The sequence below is a fragment of the Thermobia domestica genome, chromosome 2, assembly GCF_964235325.1.
Source record: "Thermobia domestica chromosome 2, izTheDome1.hap1.1, whole genome shotgun sequence".
Taxonomy (NCBI): domain Eukaryota; kingdom Metazoa; phylum Arthropoda; class Insecta; order Zygentoma; family Lepismatidae; genus Thermobia; species Thermobia domestica.
The window spans coordinates 109,397,328-109,409,278 of NC_137455.1; positions in this window are offsets into that span (position 1 = coordinate 109,397,328).

Sequence of the window (11,951 nt, forward strand, 5' to 3'; positions counted from 1 at the left end):
CCACAGCATCCTTCACCTCCCCAGATAGGTTTGTTCGTCCCAAGTTCTATGATATCAGTAAAGCCGTCGATCCTCTAAAGAATCCAGTCCTTTAACGAATAAAATCTTCAAACTCCGCAGTTCAAATATGCATTGCTCTATTCTAACTTGAATGGAATTAATTTTCATGCAAAATAACCGAATCACAAAATGGATGATTAAAGTGGTAGGAGCTGTCTGAAAAGTTTGATTTTTCTATCCCTTGCATGATCCATGATTGCTTTATTTTAGTGCTAATAGCACTCGGGGAGGATAGACTATATAATTGACCTTTGTTTTTATTGATATTGTACTGCTTGCTTTCCCGACTTGAATCCCATCGAAAAAATTTGGTATGCTATAGGAAGACGTCTTGGAGCACTTCCAGATGCACAAATTATCATTCAACAGTTTTCAGCAGCACTGGTGGAGTAATGCAACTCCATACCACAACTCATTACCAACTTTGTGTGCAGCATAGGAGTAAGTTAGAGTACATGCATCGCTGTCTGTGTTGATCACACATCCTGTTACGGAACATTTCACCTCTTCTGTACTCTCAGGGAGCATCATAAGTCGCGGTGCTTTCAGTGTAAGTTATTGCCTCTGTAGAAAACTGCCATTTTGGTTCTTTTAGTCATGTGTTTCTTTCTGTTTCCTGTGTCATACTTTCTATGTATGATTAAAGTTCCACCAATCCATGCCACTTGGGAGTGATAGAGCATGCAATATTCACTTTCATCGACTTGCGTCCACATTCACTTGCAAGTTTTGCACATCAATGTATGCATAATGAAAGGGAGAATATTATAATACAGTATTTTAGAAGATTGGTACTCATAGGAATAGAAGGTCAATATTGACTTCTTTAATCTGTTTCTCTCCCTCTCTCCATATACATATACACACACATTTACAGTATGTGCTGCATTAGAAAACACGTGCTTAAGAATATCTAGTAGGGATTAATGAATCTCATCTAAAATTAGATCACATGTGGGGGTACACAACAACAAACTGTTGGTAGATCGTAGTGTAGTCACTCTGATCCGTGTGAAATCCCGAACATGTTATTAACAGTGTCCAAATAAGCAGTGGTGCCCACCCCCTTATGTCTATGACGCACCCCCCCCCAATTGTCTATCCGTAGGTGTTCTTCCATGAAAAAAATCTTCTTTTCGATTAATTTTACCCCCCCTCATCAAACATATTTATATAGATTTTAACCCCCCCAAATATTTCAATGACGCAGTTTGCGTCATAGCCCCCCTTGTGGGCACCCCTGCAAATAAGTACGTAGCAGAGGGTGTTACTCCCAGCAGTCACGCAAGTAGCTGCTGTGGTAGGTATACGATCCTACAGATGTTGATTATCTGGAGCATAGTATCCAATACTCGCTGTAGATTTGGTGTAGTTTAATGATGGTCATTATTAAGCCCAGTTTGGAGTCAGACGCCATCTCGTTACGTCACACGTGCTCGCAGTGCCTTAGGTTCGGAGACTAGTAGGTAATTGTAGAAAGCGTATACCATGCTTCGTATACTTAGATCATGCTAGGTTGCCTTAATGGTCTGGAGATGCGTCTTACCATGCTGCGAGATAGGTTCTGCAAAATGTTCAGATAATGTCGAACATCATGATTGACATCGTTATGAATGTACGACGTACCAGTCACACTCTCCTGAATAAAGACCAGGCCAAGCAGAATGGCTAGCTTATTCTGCCACATCCCAGAATGCCAGGTGCAGGTTCTGTATGCAATGTACGAACACACGTTGGATTTTTCCGCTCATGTGCATGTGTACGAATATGAACATGGCCAAAATTGTGTCCGAAATAGAAACTACTTTCGTCAGTGAATTCTCTTTAGCACCTTCAGTCTTTTCGGGCACCATAAAGATTGAAGACGATCTCTGCAATAAACATGTGTCATGGAATAATTATGTGAAGGCAATGCGGGAACATTACGTCCAACTATGAATTGTTTATTGTTTGTGCACTTCGTGGAACTACGGTGGATTTGATTGTACTTTCGATCTTCATCTTGTCAGTTAGACCGATTGAAACTATCCTTCTGATAAGTTAGCCCTACAGGGATACTGGAGGGAACGTCCTGTGTGGGACTCTGTGCCTCCCACCGTGTACAATATCACCGACAGATCATGTCACGGAATTCACAAATGACAATTTTTTGGAATGACCACTCTACTTTTCGCATGGTCACTTTTAGTTGCACATAAGCTTTCGATGGCGCTGTCCCGGCACTCCAGACACAAATTATGATACACACATCATATTTGTTGTGTTGTTCGACAACCATCAAATTACTAACAACATGATTTTTACAAATACTATGATCAGCTCGCCCTCCTCAAGAGCTGATGTACTGGGACTTTCAAAAATAAACATACTTTCTTTGCAGATATACATATTCTTTGGCGCGAATTTCGTTCCAATTTGGAGAATGGATACCGGGTGTTTCTAGGTAGCTAATAATTTGGGTAAAGAGGGTAGCTAATTCATTGGATAAAGAGAACAAAGGTAATGATGTTACATTTAATATATTTTAAAAGATATTAAACTCTGTTAAAGACAGTAGAAATGATTACGCGAGTATCCATCTGTTGGATATGGATAGCCATCGGTAAAGTCGCCGTTATCCGTTAAGATATTTTAATGGATTGACTCCAATAAAGAACTCGATAATTGATGTAGCTATCAATTTTAAAAAAAGAATTAAAAATTCGCTTTCGTTCAAGAGTTAACGTGCGGAATAACGGATGGATGTACTAATTATACAATCTTATAAGTCTCACTGTGTGATCCTAATAACATTGTTCAAAACGGGCTTTGTAACGGAGACATAAGCAGCCATTTCCGGCTGAACAATAGAAAATGACAATGGAAAAAAGAGATTAGTTCATTGTTAGAAATAATGAGACTATCTATGGCTTTGGATTGATTATTTTAACAAAAGAAACACTGACCAAAGCTTAAAACCCACTGTATTTTAAATTATAATATGTAACGGTTTCGGATATCTAACATATCCTTCTTCATTCACTATCGAACATAAATGAAAATATATAGTCATTGTTATGATAAAGTTTAAATTCTTTAACAGACATATATATAATTATTGTTATGAAAAAGTTTGTTTTTTTAACAGACATATAGGCCTATATATATATATATATATATATATATATATATATATATATATATATATATATATATATATATATATATATATATAATCATTATCATAAAAAATTTTATTCTATTTACTGAGGCTTTCAGCCAATTCCAGAAGTCATCATGTTCACTTTCAACTAATCACGTTCCACCATTTTTGGTTCTTATAAGGGCCATTTTCATTTTCCTCTTCTCTACGCTATCCAAACAAGCTTACTTCTAACATGTAAGCGGGAAATAGGAAGTACGTATGTAGCATATGTATAAAGTACGCCCCGTACAGATTCCCGTAATAAACATATGGATTCCGTATATTTGTACAATATACCACTGTCCGGATAACGGACTTTTCTCAGTGTAAAACCTCCTAAAATTTATAAAACAGTGTAACGAGATAGAAACGAAGAATCGTACTTCTATCCCCAATCCCAGATGAGGTGATATCCTTTTCGTCTAGGAATTCGGTACAGGCACAATGAGAGAAAGAAAACAACAATAACAACTTTATTTTGGGAAGAAACATTAAAATCATTTGGTTATTGTCTCTTAACAAGGCGGAAGTGGGCACCTCGCAGAACGTCACTTTAGAGTCCATTCAGTGAAGATATTATTTTACACAAAGTATCTACTGAAACAAAGGGGCGGAATATTGAGTAGTATTCTCTACCTTGCAGTAGATAACAGTATAACAGTTAACTTTTAACAAATATGTCCAAACGCGGATATTTATTGGGAAGTTGTTAATTTTATAGTTTGTATTCTTTTTTACAACTTCTACATTTACATTATAAAAAACTTCATTATTTATGGCATTTAATTAGTCAACCTTCTAAAGTTTACTGATTTACGATGTTTAATGACTAGTTTTGCTCTTTTTCTATGATTTTCAACTGTTAATATCATCACATTTTAATGTCTTTGTTGCAATTTAAAACTAAATTTCTTTTAATGTTCATCATTTATAACTTACAATTACCTTTTATTTGTAATACTATCAGTTACTTTTTAATGTTTATTTTAATGCTTTTCCATTGTCTTCACATCATATATTGTTATTGACTGTAACATCAAGTACATTAATAAGTTTAAACTTTACAATTTAGCTTTCAGGAACCTTGTTAATAATTTGTAAGTGGATGATAGCTTTTATTACTATTGGGAATGATAACCAACAAATTAACGTGAAAAAATTCCAAACGAAGCGAAACCCACAGAATAACTGTACTCGTTTTATTTTGTTTCTGAAATAAGATATTTAAAAATCTTTAACTTCTTTCGTTATTACCATAATCTTTCCTATATTTTTTCCTTTTTAACTTCTACAAACTTTGATTCATCTTCTATTTTGTGTCTGCCACTGCTCCTCTTTGGATTAAATATTGTTGTCAATTTATCACTCATTTGCGGTTGATGTGAATCTTATTGAGTCATCTGGAACAAAAACTAGAGGAAAAGTTGAGAAGAATGTGGAATTAACTAAATTTTAGAAAGAAAAAACCAATGGTGGTGATTCGAACAAAGCACTCGATAGAACATATAGTAGTCGAGCTGGGGGAAAATGGAATAGGTGGTTTGTTTCTTGTGCCTAGGTAATAATATTATTACTGCAGACATGAAGATCGAACACAAACTAAAACTAATAGTGAAACAAGTGGAAGAACCATTTAGGGAGAAGAAATATATAAAAAAATGTGGTTCTGTAAATATAAATGCTACGAAAAAGGTTCATTAAATTCACTGTGTATTCCATGGGGATCTTGCACTTTGGAGGGGAAAAAGCATGGACATCACGCAAAAAGATGAAAGTCCCCTGTCAGAATCGCCTGTGCCCCATTGGACTTCATGCACTCCCCTAAGCTCAGATCTATCTTCAAGGAGGAGCGTTTTGAGGATGTTGCATCGATTCCAGCTTATGTCGTCGGTAAACCCATTTGCAGGCGTATCCGCATGTTTTTAATTTTTACAGGAAAACGATTTGAAATTTTTTGCGTAACGTTATACCTTACTACTCATTTCATTTTGAACACATTGTTACGAATGCTTGTACCAAGAAAGCTTTGACCTTAGTGTTTCTGAATATAGTATTACGAAGAATTTCAAATCGCTTTTCTGTAAAATTAAAAACATGCAAATACGCCTGTAAGTGGATTTACCGACGATATAAGCTGGAAAATGAAATGAAATCTTTACGTTTTACGTCCCACGATTATGTCGGTTAGGGTAAAAGAGACGGTGATGATAAGAAATGAATGAAATGGTGGAATGAAGAAAGTGGGAGGAAACGGGAGAACCCCGAGAAAACCCACGAACACGGTGTTTGTTCACCACAAAGTTCACACGGCGCGAGCTAGGAACGAACCAAGACAAGCTGGAATCAATGCAACATCCTCAAATGTGGCAGTAGTGTTGAACAACTTTCCTAGAGCGTTCCAGAGCCTCTACGACTGGCCCCGCGAGTGTGTGACGAGGAAATGTATGTATGTAAAAAATTAACGTGGTAATAATTTTTTCTTGTATTTTTAAGTGTACCTTTTCGAGGTAGTCCCTGAACTTGTTGAACAGAATGTTTATAATAACCCAATAGCCTCTGTTTATAATGAAGATTTAGTATAATAAATAAAGAACTTTGTTCCGAAGACGGAAAGCACGCTAGGATATGCCTATATGTATTTTTTGTACAGTGTATTAGTAGAATTTCAGCAGATGAAACGTCATTTTGTAATGAAAACATTATTAGTGGAAGTTGATTTGGATTTTTTTCGAATAAAGTTTGATAGGGCATTTCGCTGTTGAACTGACGGAAGGCTTAAAATTGTCTATCAGGATGTTCGATCGCAAGATTCGAAGTCGGGATCTCTCAATTGCTAGGCGAGAAAATTAACCATTTGTCTGTGCGTTACAATTCTGATTAAAAAAAAACAAACAAACAAAAAAAATGGTATTTCTATGAGGTAGAATTGAAGCAAATGATTAATTCGCTGCCTATTGAGCATGATAAGTTAATTTAAAGGGTAGAATGCAATTTTTGTTCATATTTACGAAGAAGAAAGTAATGTTCAGACTCGAAGCCAGCATCATTTTTTAAGACGGAGGGAAGAGTGAAGAGCAGACAATAGGTTTGATTCAGAATTTCATGTTTTACAAGCTTTTGAATCAGTCGATATTTTTAGTTGCATGGAAAGTTGAAGGGGAGCACGGTCCACCTAGCTTCTTTGACTATGGATTTGGTAATATAATATATTCCTATGTATGTGTCACATGTCAAATTTCTGCTTCAGTTAATGTTCTTTTTATTATTACTTTTTATCTTTCGGAATCAATAGAGTCATTAATTTAAAAAAAAAAAAAATCTTCCAAGATTCGTCCTTGATGAAAACGTAACAGTATCTGGCAAGTATAGTCAGTATCTTGTGTAGATTCCCGTTTGGTAATCAATACTTACGGCTGGAATTGCACGCTACAAGCAAAGAGTAGCATCTTTCCTCACGTTCTCTTGGATGCACTATGCACACACGACACGATACAAGGATTCGTCTTTTTCTGTCTATGCTGTTGTGATTGTTCGAAGGGGGTGAGAAAAAAGAGAAAAAACGTTAGATAGGGTGACGATGAGGAAAAAAAAAAAGAACTAAGCTCGGGGGAAGAGATGGGATGTGTGAGAATTTTCATTGAGGGCAAAAGGGGAGAACGTAATTTGAGCGTGGGATGTGGTGTGCGAAGAAGTGGAAATGAAGTTCATTCGACTATGCACATTTGATGGTGATTGGGGGAGATTGGGGTTGGGAATTTTTATGTGTGGAGGAGCGCTTCGCTGCTTACAAGTCAATCAACTGTCTTTTCGTTACTTTTATTTAATATCCTCTTCTTACTCGTCCCTTTAACTTCAGAGAAGTCCCGTAGCTAGACAACTAAGACAAGAGGAAGGGCAATATATTGTTCGGCGGGGGAGGGGGGATCTAATTTGTGTTCAACTTACATTTATAGTTTCTTAGTGCATATGAAAGAGATTTTTCTTAATGAACACGTAGAAACTAAAGCATTTGAAATGCGTAACAATTAGCACAGTTTCATGTGATTTTAACAACTTCTGAAGGTTGAAAATTGATTACAACATGAATGCGTAACTTTATCAAGTGAATATAAATGCCTCCTTGCAGAACACTAAATGACCAGAAAGTTTCATGAAAATAATAAACAAATAAATAAAATAACGGAATATCGAAACAGTCAAATTAGCAAAATAAGTGAAGTGCTGCTTTCGTCAAAACACCTGAATTTCTCAAAACAAGAAATCACTAAATCCATCCCTCCTTCAGCAATGTAAGAAATCATTGTCAAGTCATTAAGGGCAGTAACCTTCACGATAACAGAGCGGCCATTTTTTTAAATGCCGTCTTTGCTTGAAGAAATAATGCGGCGGACATATGAAAATTTTAAATTTGATTCTCTATTCCGAAAATTGGGATTTTCTTTACTTGCAACGAAATAAGCAATAAGAATTTCTTGACCGCTTATTTTTTGAATATATATTTATCTAACCAAAAAACTCAAGAAGCTGAGCTCCTTTCCCTGGCTTCTCCTAGCTACAGTCCTGCAGAGAATGAATTTAACATCTCATGAAACAAAATACAATGCAACATCACCAAATATGTACATAATATTACTCACACCTATCCCTATACGTAGAAGAAAAAAAATAATTAGTTTTTAATGTATGACAGAACGTTTTAGAGCTCATCAACCGTTCCTTTTCAACCCTACTGAGTAACTACACAAACTGCACTATCTTAACTATCTCCACTCCATTGATAGATCTGCATTGATGAGTTCGAAGCATATAATGCACATTAAAGGCTCATTGGGGACGCAATTTAGTGCTTTTTTTCCCTTCTATACGTTTTTTGCCTTCTCACACCCGTTCAATATCAATTATTCAACAATTATTGAGTGGTTACCCATCTGAGAATATCTTTGTCACCTGGGGAGAGGGTTCAGTGTCCATATAGAAGTAGAATAAGGTTAGAGTAGTTTTAAGGTATTAAGAATATAAAGACTTGCGAAACCTTTAAAATTTTGTTTATTAAATAATTTGTAATCCGATATTTGAAATTTTCAAACCCTTAATTGTAAAAATCTTTCAAACTCAAATCTAGCTCTTAAATTATGGTGCTTGTTATATACGAGTTGTTAATCTTTTACGAGGTTCGATTTTGGCCCTCAATCCCCTTTAGTGTTTATACGTGAGGCTCAGGTTTACTCATGGTTCGATAACTATTCATACATTGGAGTAAATTGTTTGAACAAATATTTGAACAATTGTAGGAGAAATCGTTTAAATATAAATATTCGGAAATTATATTTTTCAAAGAAATGGAACATGAAATGGTTTGAAATTTCATACTACTATTCCCTTCCATAGGCCTATAGAGGTATTTTAAGTATCAACAGAACTATCGCGGCTTATCGATTCAAGTTTGCTGTTTTAGATTATAGAAATTTGTAAACACACAAAAACGTTTTTGTTTTGAAATTTTCAAGATATTTCAAAAAATAATAATAATAATAATTAAAATTTATTTATTGTCTTCAACAGAGAATATATTCTCCAATTACAGAAGACCTGGACAAAATAATTTACATTTGTTATTATAACAGATATAAGGTAAATAATAATAGGAATATGGATAAAGATTATACAATTAATTTTAAAATTGGAATAGCTACAGTAGCAAAAATACATAAAATTAACACACTTGTAAAAGAAAATTATAAAACATTTTGACGCAATAATTGACAGTAGATTTGAAATGACATACTAAAATCTACAATAAGTAGAACTATTTATGTGATATAATATTATATGCTTTCCATATTCGAGCCAATGTTAATTTCTGTAATGCTCCGTTCTAAGTGTATCATTTAATAATAAGTATCTTTGTCGGGTATTTACCATTTTTGCATTAAATTTAATTAGACTCAAAGACTAACTATTATCATATTGATCCGTATTCCAACTTGCTTCTTACTAACTACTAAATAAAGCTCTACTGGAATCAATTGATTTAAAGTTTGATGCATTTCTGACAATAAAACAACTATCTGTATACATATTTTATTACGTAATCTACGTGATTGTTAAATTATAATTTTGAATCAAAGTCCTTAATATAAGTTACCTTCTGAAGTAGCAATTTATTAATTGTATATTCAACTTCCGGACTATACTTGATGTTACTAAATACAATATAATTACACTTCTTGACATTAACTTGAAGTCTATTTCTTACCGACAAGTTATACAATTGATCAATATCTTATTTAAGATATAGGCTATCTTTTCGTTTTTTTTTTTTTTTACTTCCATAAATAATTTAATGTCAACAGCGTACATTAGACGGTTTGCATATTTAACCGTATTATAAATACCATTAACATATAATATAAAAATTAGAGGTTCTAGGTTGAGTCCTTGGGTACTCTGGTGTTGCATTTATAATCAAAGGACTTAAATTGTTTGTATATTACATATTCCTTTCGATCCTTAAGGTATGACTGAAAGAATTTTATATATTGTAAACATAATCCAAATTTACTAATTTATCTATTAATATAGTATGATCAATCTTGTCAAATACTTCGGAAAAGTCAAAATAGATTGAATGGAGAGGTGAATGCCAATGGAAAACTATATATATATATACTGAAAGAAATTTATGAAATTTTTCATTGTAAACTATGAGAAGAAGAGGTTTTATATACAGACTAGCCTTTGGCTACCTGGAGGCTCCGCCTCAAGACCCCCGAGTTTGCTCGACCTACGGCCTCGCATTTTTTATCTATCGGCCTTGGCATCAACAGTGAATTTCGTGAACTTACTCTTCATCTTTCCTGAATTTGCCCATCCGGGAGCTTCGTCCCCACACACTGTCTTTACTCGGCCTACGGCCTCGCACCTCTTGAACCCATAATTCTATCGTTTCTTTTCCTATTTCAACTATCTTGGGATTTTGTGTCCCAGGAAAACGTCCATTCGAATAGCATGGGAATTTCTTGATCCTCCTTTAGATCCCTAAAATTTTAAAAATATTCACTTTTTGCAATTTTCCTGTTGGTTAGTCCTGGAAGGCTAGAATCATGCCAAATTTCACGATTCTAACCCTGCCGGAAGTGCCTAAACATTTTGGGGTGTAGAAGACGTCCCATATAAATAACATGGGGAAGATTTTTCAGTTCCCCATAAAACCACTCTATGGTTGGAAATTTTTATTTCTGATGATTCACTTAGGTAACGCTAACGAAAAGGTACAAGCATACAGAATTTCAAGTTTTTATTCCAATTCTAAGTACCTAAAACATGAGATTATAGGTCCAGAAAATGGCCCATTTATATAACATGGGGAAATTTTTCATCCCCTGTTTAGACCTTCTAAAAATTAAAAATATTCACTTTTGATAATTTTCCTGTGGGTTAGTTCCGGAAAGCTACAATCATGCCAAATTTAATCATTGTAGCCCTACAGGAAGTGCTCAATAATTTATGCCAGCTCATGTAGTTTTATATATAGGTCTAGTTAAGATTAAGATTGAAAGAATTAGACATATCCATTAGCTATATTTGGAGAGGTTTTATATACAGATTGAAAGAATTGGACATATATCTATTAGCTATATTTTCACCAGCTTTCAATATGTTGTTTTAATATTTTATTATATGTCAAATTTTTCCCTTTTTGTTTTGAACTATATTCCAAAAAGAGCGGAATATCACATCTATTTTTTTTTTTCGATTTGCTTTACAAAATCAGAATATGCAATGTTTATCATTTTCATTAATTCTCTCCTGGTCTCTGCGAACATAAATTTATTATATTCAGAAAATTTTGATTTTTCTGTAATATTATTTTAATCTTAATTTATCTATAATACTCTTTCAGAAAATATAGATAGCCTATAGACAGAGTTTATGTATATATTAGCAAACAATTATACCATATGAAATTCTAAGTAGCTGTAGGCGAAAATAACGATAATGCAGATGAGTAGAGTCCAGATAAATGTTGTTCTTTCTTTAACGTGATTCTCGTGGAATAAATGAGAATCTTTCTTTCTTCTGTTAACTTGAAGCTTCATCATAACATTTGACAGGCTCTTCGCCTTCGTCTTGTAAAGAGTCTCGTGGATTATCCTACAGTTGAAGACAACCCATGAATAAAACATGGACCTTTTATATTCTCTTTTTGTCTCGTTTCCATTATTATGCCTTTCCTCTTCACCCTGAGCCTCAGGTCATAGTCCAAGGGTGTGAAAGGTGTGTGTGTGAGAGAGAGACAGTGGGTGGAGATGAGAATGTGTAAAAGAAGGAGGTGTGGAAGCATATATACTGTGTGCTCTCTGAAACATCCGCTGCTGTAGAGAAGGGGAACCAGGCTGACAGCCAGAACCATGTTTACAAAGGGAACGAACCAAAGATTTTTCGCTTTTGCTTTGCTTTGACAAACTACGGGGAACTTCCTTCTGTTTCTAGTTTTACTTTAGCTACAACTCCTACGTATAACACTGGAAAGAAAAATCCACAGAAATAGTGAACAGGAACTTTTCTCCCGTTGTGGGGTTGTGGGGCAGCCACCTCAGACCCCACGCTCGGAGAACTCCGTGAAACAGGAGGAAAGAGATGCTTCAGGAAAAGTTTACTATCTCTAACTCATTGTTGAGATTTAAAATATCGAGATGATGGACTA